At 45.9% G+C, this 20,731-nt stretch overlaps 1 long non-coding RNA gene across 1 annotated transcript; it reads right to left on the bottom strand.

Annotated features, from left to right (window-relative positions):
• Positions 1 to 12,643: 12,643 nt before the first annotated feature.
• LOC119373739 (uncharacterized) lies at positions 12,644 to 17,913 on the bottom strand. The gene is made up of 4 exons (XR_005179959.1): positions 17,860 to 17,913; positions 14,999 to 15,094; positions 14,250 to 14,351; positions 12,644 to 12,879 (listed from the first exon to the last, which is right to left on the bottom strand). It is a non-coding gene; the product is annotated as an uncharacterized LOC119373739 (long non-coding RNA).
• Between the last annotated feature and the right edge of the window lie 2,818 nt (positions 17,914 to 20,731).

Genomic DNA, 20,731 nt, shown 5'->3' with positions numbered 1-20,731 from the left:
GGGTCGCGTTGCCGCTGGATGGCGCCGCAGGTGGTGGAAGCGACGGCGCCTTCGGGCTGATTGTTGACAGCGTCGGTCATAGTAGTGTTTGGAGCAGTTGGCAACGTTCGGTGCGAAATTCTAGGTAGACACCAGGGATTCCAGCACCTCAACCCGATATCGTACGACGATTTATTATGAGGTAGTGACGTCGTAAACAGTGGAGGTATAACCGGCAGGACACGAAGGTAGATCTTGTGCACAGCAACAGACTCAAAAACTCTTGCTCTTCCTCGCTACACAGCCGACTTTCTGAGTTTTTACATACTGATCCACGAAGAGTTTGGTGGCGCCCTTGGTTGTTGTAGCAGCATAGGTTTAGTTGCCATGGGAGCTGTCATCATCACTGACGTGGCGGTCATGGCCGGTGTATTCCTGTTCCTGTCGGGTAGAGATTCGTATTCTGCCGGAAGTCCTTGTTGTCTGAGGCTAGCTCTTTGGTGTCTTGTAGGCTGGGGCTTGGATCATGGCTTATCGACGGCGTCAGGAACATCAAAGAACCAGCAGCTTCCGTGTACTTAGGTATAGGTGCAAGTTAAGGAACCCCAGGTGGTCGAAATTTCTGGAGCCCTCTACTACGGCGTCTCTCATAATGATATCGTGGTTTTGGGACGTTAAACCCCAGATATTATTATAAGAACCGGCAGCTCCACCAGATGCCACGTGGCCATGACGGTGAGGAAGGCTGCAGCAACACGGAAATACGGAACTCTTTATTTGGGCGAACTTGCACCTGGAAACTGATAATAACACAACGTACAAGCAATTCAAGCGGTACAGCACTCGCGGATTCAAACGCGACATCAAATTTTTTAGTATAATGAGTGGTATTAGAGGTGTGCACGGGCTCCGGGTAGCCCGAATGCCCGAGCCCGACCCAGCCCGCGGGCGGGGCTCGCGCGGGCCGACGTATTTTCACCTCGGGCCCGGGCCGGGCTACTTGGAGTTTTATCGGGCCGGGCTCGGGCCCGGCGCAAAGCCCGACTCAAGCCCGAAATATAGAGAATGAGCGGGAATTGTTTTCCAGCACGCATGCAGCGCCTTTTACGCAACCGCCCTTTACCGCTTTTCCTTTTCATTCGCTACTTTAAACAAAAGAGGAGCAGGTAAAGCACTGCCTCTGTTGCACTCCGACAAACAGCGAAGTAACACCACCTGAGCTAGTGACGGCGTCACGCGACTGTTCGCGTTAGATTTAAGGCAAAATCCCATATGAGTGAAAATGCACGCGAGCCGACGTAGATCGCTTTCGTGCAAGCTGACGCTTACATGGGCATACCCTATACACGTGACGGCTTTGGCGAGCGAACTCCATTGTTGCTGGCATGAGACCGTCTACTTGTATAGCAAAAGTGCCGCGCTGTCGCAGGTATGCAATGCAAATAAAATATTTGTTGCATGTTGGTACGTAAGACGTTTACCTTTGTCTCGCAGTATTTTTTATATGCACGTGAATAATTATTACGTTATTACGTTAATTATTACGTTAACCTTCAAAAAGCCGGGCCGGGCCGGGCCCGGTATTGTGTTTTCGTACGTCGGGCCGGGCTGGGCCGGGCGGGCTCGCAGCCCTTTGCCGTTGGGCTCGGGCGGGCCTTCGACAAAGTCAGCGGGCCCGGGCCGGGCTCGGGCTCGGAAATACGGCCCGTGCACAGCTCTAAGTGGTATACGCAATTTCTCGAGAAAACACGTCATGTCGCGAGGAATCCGGTCTCTGAAGATACTGTTTGCTCTGATATACGCGCTCGATTCAAAATTACGCCGATATGAACTGAACTGAAGACGACGGAAACGAAAGTTTGCGCTTTAATTAGCCCTAAATTCTCCTGTTTCAATCCGTGAGTACCGCAAACGATAGCGGCGAGAACAATCGTCCCCCATCCAGCAATCTAATCTGTAGCAAAGGGCGTCAGTCTTTTATAGGCTTCGAAAGCAACGTAGAGTGGCGACAGTGCTGTTATCGTAACTTGGAATATCGACGGTGCATCTCCTTTCGCCACAACACTGCGCCCCCGCTTCCGCGCATGCGCAGAACTCTTGGATCGCATCTTTGGTGCGTCACATTGTAACTGTTGCTGACTAGAATTCCTGTGGGACGAAGGATTGGATGCGCACATGTGTCCTTACCGTCGCCGCTGCCAAATCCGGCGACAAACCGCCCTCGACGGCAGAGTCTGTCCCCAATAACGAATAGCTCAGCCGCACGAGCGTCGCACACAATCTTCAGCTTGGGTTTCTGATAGCTGTGGAAAGGAAGCTTCCAGTGTTATCTTTAGTGGCCAAGTTAGTTCCAGAAAAAAACTATAGTTCGCGTGCGGCGCACAGTCCTGTCCGAAGATTCTAAAATAATCTGTAAGGTACCAGACCTTCGGGCGCGGTTTGCACAAGGCAGCTGATATACGTGTAACGGAAAGTTTATACAAAAATACAAAAAAGAAGCGCGCGTGGCAATATAAGCCACATGTGCTGGATACCTAGATATACCCGTGCTTCCGTCATACGTCTTGAAGGTATCCGCGTACCAATGTCATGTGCTCACTATTGTTATTTAGGCAAAAATACAAAAAATCCGCCATTGTACGATATCCTGAAAAAATGCACGCAGGTTCTGCTGCGTTAAAACATTGCACGTGAAATGCGCACTTACCTGGATTGTTGCTGCCAGCAAGTGCGGCAAATACGCAGAGCATCGTACAATACAAGGTGAACTGCTTCATTGTCTGCATATTGTAGGACACGCATATAGAACGGACGTCCGTCACGAAGCTGCCGTGCTTGAATTCGCATAAAGTAATGCGAACTGCAGTGATTGTTAGCGCTTTTGGAGACTTGCGTAATCAGTTGTAAAAACGTTCCTTCTGAAACAGCGAGCGGATAAGCATGCGGAACGAAGTATGATCCGAAGTATATTCTACAAATAACAGAGAAAGTGTATCGCACAACATTTCTATAAAAGCACTGAAACACAATGCGTATAATCGAATCCACTGCTGAAAAGCTGGCAGCAAGTAGATATTCTGGGAGAGTTTCGGTGTAGCTTTCAGTGCTTTCCTTACCACAGATGAAATTTATAGTGCTGAATAACAGCCGGTGCTTGTTGTCCAAGTGCATGCGTTTGGCGGTACGATCAATTTGTACTCTTTCTCAATAGATCAACTGTATTTCTACTTACTTCGTGAAGTTTCGATGCGGTCACACTTATAATATACAGTGATAGCTCCGAATGCCTTAAGCGCGATGATAGAATAAATCCAAATGAGATTTGAGCTGTCTTTATTCTGCGTAGGGCAGGATTCCGCCATCTTTCAAATTGTGGGCACCACTTTCAAATGTTGTCAGGTGCTGTAAACACCGACGTCACGCCATACTACGTTCTTCAAGCCGAGCGACAACTGGTGAACATATGGGAGAACTGCAAGCATATTTGGCACGCTTTCCAACATTTTGTAGATTCTTTTCGTACATTTTATCATTGAAATGAGTCTGCTGCAAACAGTGTTCAAAACCTGGGTGGGGTATCCAGCTGTACCCATCGTGTTTATCTGATCCTGAAAGCTGGAACGGATCTCGTGCGCACATGATCGGATCAATGATTATAAGCACGAAATTGCCATTGCATTTTTATTACTTTAGAGTGACCGGCAGCGAAATCTAGTAACGGTTTCTTCGCTCGTGGACTGTAACGCCAGCACACGTTTTCTGCCTTGAGGTGCAACTTGATATCAAAAAACTGTCGCACTCGTGTTGTACAAATTCTATTGTGAACTTCAGCCCACAAAAACTTTCTCTAAAATCCTTTAGCACATTATTGACGTTCTGGTTGTAATTGACTTGTGTACGAGCACTAGATAGTCGTCCACATAACGAAAGATGTGTCCCGCGGTCCCTGCTAAATGTTCGGACACCTTCCCATCTAAGCGACTGAGGAAAATATCACTGAGAGTGGGTGCTATAGCCGACCCAATACACACACCAGCCCTCTGCACATACAGGTCCTTGCCAACACCAACTACAGTAGACTGTAGATATACCATGACCAGTCGAGAAAGGGCTCCACCGTTAACCTGCAGGAAGGCAGAGCCACATCAAAAAAGAGGCACTCGCTGACAACGGAATCATTATCCGGTTCGACGAGTTTTTTGGCGTCTTCGCTTCACAATGGAGACCGGCCATAAGCCCTTGGTCAGGCTCCTTAGAACTGCGGGCCTTGATCTCATGTCACCCCGGTTCCAGCACTTTCGTATTCGCCTTTTCCAGTGATCGTTCGACGTCAAGTGTGTGCATGGGAAGCAGTTGGCTAACGCAGGTGCATTTTGGGCGTTAAACTCCAACAGTTATTACCGCAGATGCTCTCTTGCGCGACCCGGTCGCCGAGGTGCCAACGACTCCAGCCGTCGACAAGGTAGAGCTGTACGTCCAAGAGACGCTCCGCGCTAGCCCTCCCGCGTCTGCGGTCCTCCTTGACGACATCCCGGCTCCCCAGGCTACGGATCGGAGTGCGTTCTGCTCAGGTCGTATTGCGAGCAAGGGTGGCCTAGGATGGCTCAGTTTTCGGCTCATCGTGCGGAAATCACTCCAGGTGAAAGGCTTCTCCTCGGTGGGGGACGCCTACTGGTGCCCTCTTTGCTGAATGCCGTCCTGTCACCCATCCACGATGGACAGCCCCGAGTGAAACTTTGCCGCGACATCGCCAGGGGGGCTGTCTTGTTGCCGACTTTGGGGAGCCAGATAAAGCCACGGTGGAGAACTGTTCCAACTGTGCCAACATGCGGGCCCAGCGAGCAGAGCCACTACTTCCTACAGTGACGCCTAGCTGCCCCTAGGAGCGAGTCACGGTGGAAGTTTTTCATCACGGAGGAGCAGACAACGTTCTCCTCGTCGATTACTCCTCTCGTTACCCAGAAGTGACGTCACTCCACACGACAACGTCCGCAGCGGTGATCTGTATCCCCAAAAGTGTCTTCGCAAGCCATAAGATCCCGGAGACCCTCGTCAGCGACATTTTGGGCGTTAAACTCCAACAGTTATCATCATCAGAGTACCCCGCCTTCTGCCAGAGCTACGGTTTCTCCCACATCACCAGCAGTCCTACGTACCCGCAGTCCAATGTTGAAGACGAGCAAATGGTAAGGATTGTAAATGAACTTTTTAAGTCTCCAAACTGGTCTATGGCCCTCTTCTGGTACCGTAACACACCTGGCGTGACCGCGTACAGCCCTACTCAGCTGCTTATGGGGCACAGCAGCTGGACTGGCCTTCCAATCTACCGGCCACGTTGCTTCCAGGATCCCCTCCTGCTGCCGACTTCCACGGGCGTGACACTGCCCAACGACGTCGCCAGCGTCAAGAGTTTGACCATGAGCATGCTGCGCGAGATGTGCGTCCCCTGGAAGAGTGGGAGAGAGTCTGGCTTCGCGACGCAGAATGTGCTGCCACAGATCATCGCCCAGCCTAGCGTCCACGCTCCTACGTGGTCTAGACATGCAGGTGCTCTTGTCCGCAACCGGCGACACCTGGTTCTGCAGCAGTCTCCGTCATCAGGTGGCTGTGACTTCGGCAGCTCCAGTTCACTGCCACAAGGATTCCAAAGCGTTCGGGACATCAAGGAAGCCGATTTACTACGTAAGACCCCACCGTGGCTAAGGCATTTCTGTGCACCTGCTTGTTCGTGTAGCCAGTTGTGTTATCGCATGCGGATTGACATAAAACGTCGTCCGCAGCGTCTAGACAACGTGCAATATAGCGGTCGGCGTCTGCATTGTTGCAGTATCGCCGTATGACGTCAGGGCACTTTGCGGCGGCTTCTTCGTGTGTCACAAAACAGCTCTCAATCAATCATACGTCATCCTCGGTCAGCATGAGGCCACCGCCTAGCCTCGTAAGAAATGAAGAGAACACTGCGTCATTCTGGCGGATCACGTGTACGAGTAGATGGTAGTCGAACGTGTGCCAGGGTTGTTCTGTCTTCAGCTCCCCATTTGCCTTGCTATGTGAGCGTTCATTGGTAATGTGTTCATTCAGACTGTGAATCACGTGTGGCGCATACCCGCATAACATGAACTGTGGTAAGCGGGTATGTGCCACACGTGACTAAAAGGAAGGGTTTAATGATGTACGCGACAGACATTTTGCGTTAGTAGTGTCATGACCAGCGTATCATGTTCGTTACGCTGTCTCCCTGCTATGCTAACTTTGATATACTACAAATTATGGAGACGACCAGAGGGGCGCCCAGACGTAGGCGGCTAGATAGATAGATAGATAGATAGATAGATAGATAGATAGATAGATAGATAGATAGATAGATAGATAGATAGATAGATAGATAGATAGATAGATAGATAGATAGATAGATAGATAGATAGATAGATAGATAGATAGATAGATAGATAGATAGATAGATAGATAGATAGATAGATAGATAGATAGATAGATAGATAGATAGATAGATAGATAGATAGATAGATAGATAGATAGATAGATAGATAGATAGGTGCCCGATGTTCGCAACAAAATGCTTTGCATTTAAAAAAAAACAAGTAAGCAACCGTAGATATTATGCGTCAGCAGGGATGAGAAATGAAAGCGCCTGTTAAGGAGGGCTGTTTAACCTGGTAATGTTCACATTCATCGGTCACTGTTGCACGTGCATTAATGCAAACAGTCTTCGAATGAGGTGTGCTGCTTGAGCCAACAATACCTCCAAGGACGCATGCCTTCGTGATGCTAAGAACGAAGAAAACTTCAAATATTAGAACGTTAGCCGCAGCAACGTACCTTGTTTAAGCACTGCTAATTGCTTCAAGCAACCCCTTTATCATTTAGTTCCGTAGTGTTGACTCAAGCGAAATTATTACCTGCTTTCCTGCTGACAGTTAGGGCGGAAAATGCTCAGAGTATCGTAGAGTACAAGTCAAATTGCTCCATTGTCTTCATTTTGTAGCAGACGCAAATAGAACAGACTTTAGTCCCAATGCTTCAATGTCTTCATTCGCATAAAGTAGTGCAAACGGCAGCGGTTATTGGTGTTTCTTGCAGATTGGCGCACGTACCTGCAAAAAGCTTTTTTTCTAGAACACTAAGCCGACATGTATGTTCAACGAAGTACGTTGAAGAAAGAATAGGGACAGTGTAGCCGCACTACTTTTTTATGGAAACCCTAAATTGCACTGCCTATATTTCAACCTTCATGCGTGACAACAAGCAGTTACGTACGAAGAGTTTTGCTGAAGGCATTCCGTGCTTTTCTTACCATAGATTAAACTCCTACAGTTGATTAAATGCCGCTGCTTGCTGTACAAGTGTTTCCATTTAAAGGTACTATCAATCTGTACTCTTGCTCAATAGCTACACTGAATTTCTACTTGGTTAAATTTCAAGCGGTCACACTCTAACGTGCAATGATAGTTTCGAATGCCTTAAGCTTGACGATAGAATAAGCCCGATTGAGGTTTCCAAGGTTCCACAGACTTCGAAGTGGCAGCAAGGTTATCCGATTGTTTGGTTTGTGCAACGTTGACTAGATTCAAATCTGGGCAAAATTGGAGACGTTGAAGACGAACAATAAGAATTTTCCCAGCTTGGTGGTTTGCTCTTGAACAAAAAATGTTTGCAAACTGCCTTTGTACTCTCGACTGCTACCCTGCTATATTATGTACACTGGTAGCGTCGGCAAAGCGGATTCAGAGACTTCACAATGTTCGCAGGTGGAACGAGTTTTCCACCCTTCTTCAGTCTTTGAAAATCTCGTAACGTTGTTATGCTTTGTAGACCAGCTGCATGGGCATGGCGTCAGCATAGTCTTCATTCCCAATGCTTCTTCGGCTTTAACGCGATAGCGTTAAAGAGCAGGATTTGTAAAAATTCCGCTGGTGGCGTCGGCGTAGTTGGCTGTAAGCGAAAAATCAGCCTTGTCTGTTTGGGAAAATTCTAGATAGATCCAAATAAATGAATATTAACAACATCGGTTTGAGTGGGACTCGAAGCCAATGGCAAGCAGGTGTTCTGCCATAGAGACACGCCATTGCTAGGAACAGCTTAAAAAAAAACTCTCAAGTAATGCGAAGACTCTCCCTCAACGCATGCAATGTTGCATGGCTGAAGCGTAGCATCGCGCCAGACGTCGTGATATGTGAATTGCACGACATGAGAGGGGTGTAAAGGCCCACTTATCACAAAGCACTCAGGCATATCATCATCAGCAGCAAAAGCATCAACAAAGTGAGCAGCTGCGCAGGTTCACGCGTTGCCTTACGGATGCGTAGTGGGTACTTCGCTGATTCACAAACAGAATAATTATAGCGTAGTGGGCACGTCACAAGTGTATTTGCAGTAAGCATTGTAGGACAGTTTGAAATAGCTAATGCTACGCGTACAGACGTTCCTTTCCTTGCGGCAACGTTGAGGTGACCACTGAGAACCGAAGCAAGGCTACCAATGGAGAAAGCGATGCGCACGGGGCCTGATTACGCTATCATGTTGTACTTTCGAAGGCGAAGCTCAAGCGTCCTCCAACATTTTCTACCACACTCCGCGTTTTTGAAGGACAGGTGTTTAAGTAACGCTTCCGCCTTGAATCTGCTTTGTCATTGTTTCATAGGCTTCTTTGCTATTCTTCCATATGCAGTGACCAATCCCGTAAACATGACTTTTAGGCACGAAAACAAAAGACGCAGTGAGAAACACACAGACAAACAGAGCGCCAACTATCAACTGACTCTATCGAAAAAAAAAACAAGGAAAGGTGAGGCGTGGTGCCATCTTCGCACATGCGCAACACATGGGATCTGATGTAGCACTGTAGGTTTATCTTTGTCTTTGAAAGAGTGAGCGTCTTGGATTTACCAAGTCTCGGACCAGTTAGGTAACTCATAACTCCCATAGGTAACTACGTCACGTGACGCCCTTATCACGTGATCCAATAGTTTCCTGCCGTCTCGGGCCACCTGCACGCTTGCAATACTGGCCGCGTTCACAATTGCGTCTGCCGTGCAGTCTGCTGCGTCTATGGCTACAACACCGGCCATAACATCGACCCAATCACTACCGAAAATGCGCTTAGATCATGAATGATACCTATTTAAATTGTGACCAAACTTACCACAATTCCGCAGAAGAACCGACATTTGGTCTAGTTGGATTGCGTTAAACATGATGAGTGGTTTTCAGCGCAAACGACGAATACACAGAGAAGGAGGAACACGAACACCAGCACTGTTCTCACAACTAAATTTATTAGCAACGAAACCACAAATCTTAAAGCACAACATATCCCACGTGGGCACACGTCGATGACGCCAGACCAGCGATACAGTACAAAATCAAAGGTGTAACTGTAAACATAATGCATCACGAGGCAAAACAGTTCAAGAAAGCAATACTTCTTCTCTGTGTATTCTTCTCTGTGTATTCCTCGTTTGCGCTGAGAACCACTCATCATGTTTACCACATTTGAAACACTGGAGGCGCTCGCATCTAAGACGCACGCTGTTTTTTCTGGAAAGCAACGTGCGTGTTTCCCCGACCTTCAGAAATACGCACATGCTCGAAGCGGTTCTCCACGCCGATGATCACAAGAATTGGGTGCGCAAACGATGCGAAATCCGAACACGCGTGACAAGCGGACAGAAAGGTAACGAGAGAGCAAGAGCACGTCGAAAATTTTCCATGTCCAGGTGAAGATGGCCGCACTTTTGACGCACTGCGCCGTCGTCTGCCAGCTGGCAGACCAAAATCGTCCGGGCAGTTCCGGGTCGTCGTGGGCCGCCTGGCACGCGAAAAGCCAACCTTCGTCCCAGCGGTGACGGACCAGTGGGATGAGCTCCCGGGTGGTCCCTGAGAAAAACGAATGCAGCACCGGCATCCGCGACCCTCCAGAGCTGTTCCGGACTTCTAAATCGAAGAAGCAGATTTCTTCAGTCAAGTGCATCTCATTATCGCAGAGCGCAACTAAGGCATATAGCTCACACACGTGATGTCTTTCTATTTAATCAAGCGTACCTCCAAAAGCTCAAGAGCCGTTTTTTTTTGCCGCTCCTACAAAATATGCTTGCGTGCTTTAAAAAATGTTCACACACGCAGGCCCATGATACCCATGATAAACCCATGATAAAATTCGCACCTTGCAAATTCTTTAAGTTGAATTGTTACATCGTACCTCTTGTAATGCGCATGTGCTATGGCACCATGCTACATGTTTCTGTTTTTCAATAAAGTCATTTGGTAGCTGGCTCCGTATGTCTCTGCGTTTCTCGCTGAGTCTCTTGTCTTAGCGCCTAAAAGTCATGTTCAGAAAATCGTACCGACTTGCCCAAGAACAGGTGTTATAAGGGAGCAATCGTGCTTTTTAACACGAAAGTGTTTTATGCCGGGGTCCACCAAGACTTCAGTGACGTATTTCCGTCACGGAAATGACGTCGAAAAAATTTACACGATCAGATGGCAAAGAAAAAAAGTTCCGTCAAAGGGCACCGAACCCACGACTGCTCGGTCCGCAGCAACAGATGCTGGGCACGCTATCCACTGCGCCACGGTCACAGACTCTGGAGGCTTTGCAAACGCGCCTTTTATATCTACGACTCCCCCGGTCGGCGGGGTGGTGTTGCCCTCTGGGAGCGGTAAAGTAATTCGTCATTACTGTGGCCTCCGCTATTAGCACCTGCAATGCGTTACACGTCCGTCCCATTCGGTGCGTTTTCAATAGAAGTTCAATTTTGTCAATGTCTTAACACACCGCGAGGTGGCGACCTTAGCCTAAGCGTCGTAAAAGCGTCGGCCTCGCTCATAGCATCACGCTAGGGTCCCTAACCACGCTAATACAAACCAAAAATAGCTTTGCGACGCGCGCCTGCCTCACCTGGCTGTAACACCGCGTTCACCGCTCAAGCGCTCGCCCCGAGAAAAATCCCGGCCGGGCTACCGGGGCGGCACGACGCGCTTTGCGTTTCCCTCTAGTTCGGTTAAAATGTGTTCAATCACATTTCAACATGCTGCGGGATGGCGACGAAGTTCTGCGTCCAATATGCGACGCTCTTCGGGCTATCACACTTCGATTTCTAATTAAGCTTTCACCGTTAACTACGGCTACCACAAGGGTTTGTTTAATCGTTTAACATGGACGTTAGCCGTCGGGATGGAGATGTACCACCAATCATCAGTGGGTGCATCCACGTTAAACGGTGCTATAGCTGCCAGACATCAATATACATTGTGCAAATTCTCTTATATCAATGTACAGTAAACATTCAGTTACTTCTGTAAGGTCGCGCATTACTTTCGTGTTATTCCGATTCCTATGACGGAGGGATCAACCATTTTTTTGAAAACTAAATTCATCATGCAATGACAGCGTAGCTGTAGTTTCCATCTGTCTATCTATCTCTCTGGCCACCTCTTTTTGACCGCTACGGTGGTTGCCTCCGTAACCTGGTATATGCCAAAACTGGCATAGGAGGGAATCACTGCATGACTAACTCAATTCACAGGTTATGTCATGAATGACGTGACGTCCCTGCCACGTACGACATCAAACCCTTCCCCCAGTCACGTGCGGCGCATACCCGCATACCACTGCCCATATGGTAAATCAAACCAAGAACAGTGAAAATAGGCATTGGGCATTTTATAGTACCATTTTCGTGAGTTAAATAGGAGAAAGACATGGCGTGTGTTATATTTACTGATTTTACTGTAGAAGACAAGTTTACGCTGAATAACATGGTGCAACGGCCCATGGCCGGAAACCACATGGTAAAATTATGAATTGATGTATTACATCAACGGTTACCAATAAGTTGTGGTGGTTGTCGTTCTCTAAAGCGAAATTGGGTTACGGTTTTGGCTATCCGCCTTATAACAATGTAATCAACTTAGCATATCTGCTCCTGTTACACAACAAGTGATAGTCTAGTGTTGCTCGTGCGGACAGGAGTAGGTGAAGGATAGCTGCGAACGCATCGTTTCCATAAAGTGACGTCAGTGTTGTAAGGTGAGTGACGGCATTAGGGCCGCCTGTGAGCTAGACTTTATTCACCAGTGTAATTGACGTGCCTGGTAATCCCATGACATGTATGCAGTTACTCAAATTACACAGACGCGTGGATCCCCTCATAACACTTCGCTCAAACCCAAAAGATACGGCATAAGTAGCTACTAGCTCATTGGTTCCATGAAATCAATTCCTAAAATGCATGGGACCTGCATGATTTTGTCTCAAATCCATATGATGTCAGAGGACTTACCAGAGCGCACTACCGTAGCCAAAGGGGGGAGGGGTTTAGGGGGTTCAACCCTTCCCCGACTTTTGCAATGTTGAGTGTGTATATACACGCACACATACAAACGTACGCACGAAGATAAATATATTATCGCTAAACCCCCCGCCCCTCCCCCCAAGAAAAGAGTGCGTGGCTGCAATTATTAAGGTCTGCAAATTAGCGCCTTTTGTTACGGCAACAAGTTAACTGAAACAAATGTAGATGTAGAGGTGGTTGCCAAAAAAGTGTTGTGTTTACATAGCTCAATGCCTTGTCGTCCGTGACTGAAAAAATATCAGTCTCTTCGTTCAGGTGTTATTACAACATAATTTTATTTATTTATCGTTTACACCTGAAAGTCTCAATCAAGCGAATGAAACTTTCATAATTTTGTTTTATTGATACGTGTGATGCTGTAAGGCGTTGGTTGCGCCGCACGGACGTATCAATAGCTGGTGTGTCAAGTATTGGCTCTCATTTGCACTGGTGTTATATGAACACGAGACTGTGGTCCTTCGTCGGGGTTTCCTTTTTTCCTATGAATGATCTCCCTTATTTTTTGCTTCCATTACGGCTCTGCTAGCAGCTGAAATAAATATTGCACCTACATACTTGAATCGTAGTGTGAAAATTATGTGCAGCTGAAGTAGCTGTGGGTGCGCTAACACGTTTTCGAATACAACTACATGTACATATTGTTCTCTCCATTATGCATTTTCCTTTACCTCAATAAACATCAAAATTGTTAGCTAATTTATGTGTACAAGAACGGGCTGATATATCGTTGACCCGCAAATCCGACGGCTTCCAATAAATGCAGAAAAGTTCCCAAACAATCTGCTACGCACAATCATTTAATACTGTAAAACAGCGTAAGCATTTATGTCTATGTTAGCAATGTTTCTCGTGAATAATTACGAATGTTCCGTTGGGTTAATGCGCGACGCTGTTTTTTCAACGCCTAAGAAATAAACGACAGTCACATGCGCACGCAATGAAACACGACACCACGACTAAACTGCGAAGTAAAATGCAGTGTTCATTCAAATTGTTAAAGCGACGAAATATCACAATGAGGTATTCTACGCGAACGTTGTGGAGAAGTTAGAGAGGGTCTGAAGAAAGACGAGGAAGAGAAGGGTGTTCGGAATAAATAACGGGGCTGACACCACAGCCTTGCTGAACTGTGTATTATCATAAATATAATCAGGGTAATATATACTTTGTCTGGAATTACCACCTACATATTACACTTTCATTGTCAGCGTAACAGGGTGTCCAATACACATTCCTAAGTTTGCGTGTTGACAATGGCATATCTTCAAATATTCTTGTCCCTCTTAATCCTCATTAAAGCTACCTTCCTTCGTTGTTCAGTGGTGATGACAAGACCTTCCCTGGAAATGGGAAGTGTGGTCGGCAACCAATGGTAGCATGCATATTTCGAGAGTTGCGTGATGTAGAACGATCCTTGACGATGCTCTAGACTGCAGTAAAGAAATTTTGGTGGCTTGGTTGCGTACAAAAGTTGTTATATCAAATTCACTCACTTGGCCACAAATTTCTTAGATGTATTAACGATGCAGCGTGTGCGACTGGGTTTCCTTAGACTGTCTAATTCAAGCGGGCTCTTCTCTTTGAGATAAAAAAAAACCTCTGCGCAAGACGCTCTTGTGGGTAGATTCTCCAACCTGCAATACCTTGCCCGCTAAGTACAGTAATCCAGAAGCCATCACTGCACCTCACATTGGGAGACCTGTTCAACCTGGTTCGATGAGTGAGAGCTGGTCTCAAAGTACAGAACCTGGAAAATTTACGAGGTCTAACTGCGTACTCAACTTGTCGATGCAAACATTTATTATTGAAACAAATATGAAATTTTGCAATCAATGTGTTTTAACGTCAGTGTTTATGTGAAGAATGACATAAGTTTACAAATACATGTTTCGTACTCACCACAAACACAGATGCAGTGTTTAGGAACTGAGTTACAGTAAGGAACAGACTTCTGTGTGCAAATGTTTCGCCAGTAGCTCTCGCAGGTCATGTTTTTTTGTACTGCAATAGAAAAAGCTTAAACTGACAGAAATGCACGATAGTGTTAAAGCGTCCTAAGAGGGCCTGCAGTACTGTGTATGTGAAGGAAATGTAGTACGTCAAGGAGGGTATTTTCACGAAAACAATGTGTGCCCGTAAGCTATAGCTGGAACGACTGCTCGCGAATCATATTGGTGAACAATATTTATATCAGTCGCTCTGGGCGATGTAAGGCTTTTTTGCATGTTGCAGATGCTCTCTAAAGTGCCCCAGTGTTTTTTCACTTCGGCGATTTTGTGTTTTCGCTGTATTACAGAGTTAGGCATTCACTCTTTCCTTCCCTATCAACAGAAATGCGTCGTATACATAAACATTTTCAGACATAATTTTTTCCGGGTGAGCTGGGCTTTGCGATTAATGAAACGTTGAATTTTGTTACTTTAAATTGCAAATTTTCTGTAAACGTTGGAAACTCGTTTGTCAATATTATAAGTTCCTTTGTCGCAACATAGGCACTTCTTCTGTGCTGTTTTTCAAATTGTGTATAACTGTTTCGTTCGTTTTTTCTGCACATCTTTTTAAACCCAGGGGGCCGACTAGCAGATGAGCTCTAAATACCGAGAAACTGTTTTGAATTGTAAGGTTTGTAAAAGTATTGAGGTGCTCACCACAAAAAATTGTCCATTGATTAGCAGGTGTTAGGCATAACTGAACCCAACCCTTTGGGCAAGCGGATACCCGCCTGCATAGAGGTATATCATGGTCTGATAAGAAAAAGAAAAAGTAATGCCATAATAAATTTCAGCGCTTCTTCGTGACATCAGTATTTGTTATTTGTATTGTACACACTTATAAGCCACTTTATTATGCAATAATAATAATTGCGGTCAAAAGCGATATATCGCTGGACAAAGCGATTTCGTGAGTGACACTTACCTTACTGAGGCTAATAACATTAGAACAATGGTAGAAGAAAACTTTCGCGATAATAACGTTCCCTGTAGAAGCGCTGTTATTCACTAAAAGCCACAACCCTCCTAGAATTTTTTTTCTTGAAGCTGAAACATCCGTTATATGAAAAAATCACAGCATATCCACGGAGTGAATGATGATGAGTGGGCGAAGCTGCGGAGGTTCATCGGTAAACCGTGAATCTTCCGTGAATTCTGCCACAGTACATCATCACCGACGTGAGATCGGGCGCGTTTATACTAAAGGTTCGATGAGAGTTATGACGACCTGCAGATTACTTTAATTTTACATGTACGCTGTGAATTTTCATTGTTTAGAATACCATTGCTTTAGAAAACATCTGGCGTCTTTCGTTAAGTAGCTGGCGTCTTTTCGTTTTGCTTTAGAAACATCTGGCGTCTTTTCGTTTTGCTTTTAGAAAACATGGCGTCTTTCATTGGTGTATTTCATCAATCAACGGCGTTTTGAACAAAATTTTAATTGTTTATTCACGCACAGGAGAAATCTCACCAGGCACCAGGCACAGCACCATGGAGGTAAACAATGGCTGCTAATGGGAATGAGAGACAGAAGAAGTCGGCTTTTAGCTAACACTCACACTTCTACTTCGACTAACGTTTCCTACTGGAACATGCCAATGGCTGCTAATGGGGAATGAGAGACAGAAGAATTCGGCTTTTAGTTAAAGCGCACGCTGGGAATTTTTTATTGTTCAACAACGCACAGGAGAAATATCCCACCGGCACCACCTTGGTGGTCAAGATCTGGTACTAGCGTTAAGACTGGTTACGCACTACGACGGGGACGAACGGGTGCCGCTTTAAGGAGCTTCGCCCCTAAAATAATATTCACCAATCTAAAAGAATCATCACTTGCGACCACATTAGATGAGCTATTCCCCTTATTTTGTTCCTTCATAGCGAAGGCCCCGTTCGGCAGACATGATGCTTTCAGGAAGTATGCGAGGGTTCTTTGGGAATCGGCTAGCACTTAACGAGATACCGTGTGACGTGACGCAAGCTGGCGAGAAAAGTGTGGCGCACTCGCTGAAATGACTACGAGCGGAGGTGACTAACACTCCCTGGCTTCCATGCATAGAGATACCCATCAAACTGCACGGGAAGGCGACCGCCGCCGTAGCTCAAGTGGCAGAGCATGGGACGCCTTACCCAGAGGCTGCAGGTACGGTCCCTACTGGTGGTAAGTTGTCTTTTCGATCTTTTAAATTCTTCCCATTTAGATCACAATTTCTACATTAAACTTAAAGACTACAAATGATGTGCCCTATACCTGCCTTCGCTTCACTGGCTGTTTGTGTAGTTAGGTTGTTTCTATGAATGAAAACAAGCCCTTGATCCGTTCGCTTTTTTTCGGTTTTTCGCACAGGTAGACATACATGGAGGCAGAACACGAAATCAACGTGGACGTTGAACTGAAAATGCAGACATTTGTATTTCTGGTTTGTGAACTATTACGTACATTCGAATTACCCTAATCGAAGATGGGGCAATTTTTGCCTACGTTTCAGAACCAGCACGGGTTCTTTCTGCATGCCGAAAATGGCGGTGTACAACTTTTAAACTATTTCACAGATGCGCCCAGGGGAGACAGACCATGCGAAGGACAGAGTGTTAACCATCTTTGGGCTCGATTTGGCTTGCTTTCGCGACTGATGAACAGAAGTGAATGGTATAGGCTTGGCAGGCGATGCCGGAGAACGTTAAAGTTCGTTCTTTGTTAGCATTGTGGAGCCCCCTAGATGCAGTCACGTTCTTTGCCTTTCGCTTCATGTGATCATGGGACCGCTCGTTCTCGGAGCAGTGCAGCTTTCACATGCATCAACGGTGTTTCTCCGCCCCCTACTGCTTCTAGTGTTATAGCAAAGAGTAATAAAACTGCGAAAATAAGCACCGACTAAAGGCAATGATATCGACGGTCGAATGTGGTGAATTCGTCGGAGACAGAGGCCAGGGGGACGTTGAAAGCCTTCGTGCGTTCGGGGCTCAAGGCACGAATCTGCGTCCCGTGTTGCTGATGCGCAGAGGGGTAGTGTATGCATGAGCACAGGCGCAGGTTACCCTATTACTCGGGAGCGCACACCGTGCCGTGTCTCTCCTCAATTAACGATGACGACGCATTTAAAGAAGTGCATATCGAGTACTGGTGTCTATTCCGTGCTTGTTGATGCCGACATGCTGTGTCCAGGTATATTTTAACAACTTTAGCCATCACAACGGTTAAATCATGATCATGGGCGTTAGTCGTCGCGATTGAGATGTGCCACTAGGCGTCAAGCGAGTGCATCCACTACAAACGCTGCTATAGTCCAAACACCAATCGATATCGCACAAGCTCTCATGTATCAATGCAGAATAAGCAATCAACCACTTCTTTGGCACGTTTCACTTTCGTCTTGTGCCGATTCCTATGGCGTAGGGATCAGCCAGGTTTTTGGCGTTTGTAACCATCTGAGCGTCCAAATACAAACATTGTTTTACTCAGCAATTCATGGTGAGATGGCAGAAGGTTATGTTGTGTACAAACATATGTTACTCACGGGTATGCTTTTTGTATGGAAGTCCTTGTGAATGCGTACGTGGACCGTGATCTGCACATATCAAGAAAACGAATAACTTATTTGCTCAATAATAAAGGAGAGAGCTTTTACCCGAGCGAATAGGCACATTTTGTAGTTATACTGTTACAGTTCCTAACGTGAGGTCCAGCAGACTATTCATCCTGTTTCCTCCCTGTACTTGCTTTCACGTTTATTTTTCTCGAAAATACTGCCATAAATTCACAACGTGATATATTCTAAGGTGACATGTAAACCAGAAGCTTTCATCATCACCGACAAACTTACTCAACAAAGCAAATTTTCAAGAAGAAAAGCACGCACACAAATCAGAAAAAAAAAACACGACAATTAAATCAACGATGTCCTCTCCCGCAAGCACGCCAGCACAGCCAGCTGTGCCTAACTGAACACTTAACACCTCGCAACACCTCAGCTAAGCCTCATCTTTCTAGTGGAAGACGTGGCACAGTGGCTCGGGACGCATGTCAGAGTAAGTATGGTCTTACAGCTTTTGGGACAATACACTGAAGCTACGCAATGTTGCTTTTTGTCTAAAGGAGGTTGGAAAGACCTGGATCCTCAATCATAAACACGATTTTCCGCTTGGACACTATCTGCTCACGTGCTGCGACGTATATTCGGCACAGCTGGTGTGACACTCTGCAGCACGTGTACTTCTTGAATACATGAAGAAAGCAGGCGTGTAGGATAGCCATGTACTGACCTATTTTATTTAGGCGAAATCACCACATTACCGCCATTGTACCAATATATCAAGAAGTACGCACGCTAATAATGATACATGGCAAAACAATATAGATAAAACATGTACTTATGTAGTTTAATGCTGGCAGCAAGGGCGGCCAATATGCAGAGCATCGCACAACGCAACGCGAATCGCTTCATTGTCTTCATTTTGTAGAATTATATTGAACGGACATTCTTCGCAAAAGATTCAATGTCAGCACTTGACTAAAGCTGTTCAAATTGCAGTGATCACTGGTGCATTTTTTTCAGAAACACATCATGTGTTGCTCATGATCGTTTCTGAAACAGCGAAACGGACAATATTTCAGGGCATTATTTCGTAACATGCTGAAAATAAAAGTACCATTTTGAAAATTAGGTGCAACCAGTCACTCCCCTATTCACACACATTCACACACGTCGTGAGTACTTGCGTGTGTGAATATGCTTGAGTGAGGAAGTGCCGAGTGGCGCCTAATTTTCAAGATAGCTTATGACCAGTTAGCCAAATAGCAAGTTCTAATACGAGGAAGTGTACTCGCAATAGCTTTGTATGGAAACAATATTTCGCTATCAGTACAATCAAACCAAAGGCAAGGGGCGGCAGCAAACAATGCACGAATGGCATACATACAAAGTTCCTAGTGTTGAATAATGACCGCTGCTTGTTGTACAAGCGTTCACGTTTGAAGGTACGACTGTTCTGCCCTTTTGCCCAATAGTTAAAATGAATTTCCACTTATATTGTCACCATGAGATGCGGCAACACTTTATGCGTTGGTAGCTCCGAAAATCATAAACACAGGGTCATAATAAAACAAGATGAAATTTCTATGTTTACACAGACATCGCGAAAGTGGGAGGCTTATTACAGTTTTTTTCTTTGTACGCATGTTTTTTAAATGCAGTTCTATTAAAATAATATGGTCTAGAGCACGAAAAATTGCACGATTGGGGCCAGGTGCTTTGTACTTGAAGTAAAAACATTATTTATGCAGCATGCAGAAATAATCTGGCAGCTCCAGCTGCCAGATTATTTATAAAAATAGCTTTGACAAAGCCTTTTCTGGGTATTGGTGAAGTTCGCAGGTGCAATGTCTTTTGTACTGTTACATGCAACGTCTTGCCACCCGGTTTAGCTTTGTGCAATAGATTCAGAAGCGTAGCTACTCCAAAAGTTATGCACAATCTTGTGCTTACTACTTGGAACAGTAGTCACAGAAGCGCGTATTTTCGGGAAACGTAACTCTTGCGCCTCTTTTTTTAGGGGCGTAGCTTCTCTTAGTCTAACCTTGTCACGTCTGCGTTGTCCGGCGTAAACGGCAGTATCTCTGTCCGGCGTAAACGGCAGATGGCGCTGTCTCATAGAAGGACCTTAGAAGTACATACAAACTACAGTTCAGGGACGATATTCTAGATGGCGCTGTACACAATCTGTGTCAGCAGCAGACGTCGCTCCAGAAAGAAGGCAAAAAAGAAGGCGGCCAGGTGGCTGTCAGGCAGGATGGTCGTGTTTTTCGAGAGCTTCGCAACGACAGCGACAGATAAGTGTATTTGCATGATTTGAGCTTGCCTCTGTCTGTAGCTTCTATAAGGCGTTAGCGTAAAGCCTGATTGGGTTTATTAGTTTGTATATATTCTTTTTGATTACTTTGTATATTTTTTGTGTATTACTTTCTACTGTGGTTTTTTTTTCTGCCACCACGTGGCTGAGGTCCGCGCGTAGACTGAGCACGTGCACGCACAAGTGCATTGAAGTGTAGCGTGTTCATTGATTTTGTGGTTCCTTTTGACTTAGGGTAGTGTATTTAGTACGCCGTGATTATTTGTGACAGTTTTCTAATACGTGGGTATCAGTGAACAGATCTAGCGATGGTCAAAAAGACCGTAAAATGTTCAGGGTGCGGGGTAGGTTGGAAGATGGAAGTTTGTGCGGACGAGAAGGCAGAAGAAGCTGACGCCAAGTGCAGACAATGCGAATTCGAGGAGAAAATGGAGAACATCATGACTGTCCAGAGTGGGCTCATGACGAGAATCTCGGAGCTGGAGAATGCGTTGGCGACAGAGCGAGAAAAGACGAAGGCCATGGGAGAAAGGGACTCAG

Source organism: Rhipicephalus sanguineus, chromosome 11 (genome assembly GCF_013339695.2).
Source record: "Rhipicephalus sanguineus isolate Rsan-2018 chromosome 11, BIME_Rsan_1.4, whole genome shotgun sequence".
Lineage (NCBI taxonomy): Eukaryota > Metazoa > Arthropoda > Arachnida > Ixodida > Ixodidae > Rhipicephalus > Rhipicephalus sanguineus.
Note: the sequence above shows the minus strand (reverse complement) of the source record. Positions and strands in the feature narration are given on the sequence as shown.